General features: G+C 28.7%; 1 protein-coding gene across 1 annotated transcript in view; it reads left to right on the top strand.

Annotated features, from left to right (window-relative positions):
* LOC119586443 (stromal membrane-associated protein 1-like) overlaps positions 1-237 on the top strand; it is a gene marked incomplete in the record, with an annotated part of 22,546 nt that overhangs the window by 10,093 nt on the left and 12,216 nt on the right.

Below are 237 nucleotides of genomic sequence, written 5' to 3' on the forward strand. Positions count from 1 at the left end.
CACTAACATTACTTCTCTTTGTTTGTTGTGGAGTTAACCAACATAACCTCTTTCAGGAAGCTTGTATAGTATTGGCAGCTTTACTTTCTTCATGTACATTTTTCAAATATTTATGGATATACACATATGGATCAGAATATATATACAGTAGGTAGGCACATATATAAAACATGTTTTAAAAATTATGAAGTTATAGGGATATTTAGGATTTCAACATAAATAAACAATCCACAAATG

Source organism: Penaeus monodon, chromosome 21, assembly GCF_015228065.2.
Source record: "Penaeus monodon isolate SGIC_2016 chromosome 21, NSTDA_Pmon_1, whole genome shotgun sequence".
Classification (NCBI taxonomy): domain Eukaryota; kingdom Metazoa; phylum Arthropoda; class Malacostraca; order Decapoda; family Penaeidae; genus Penaeus; species Penaeus monodon.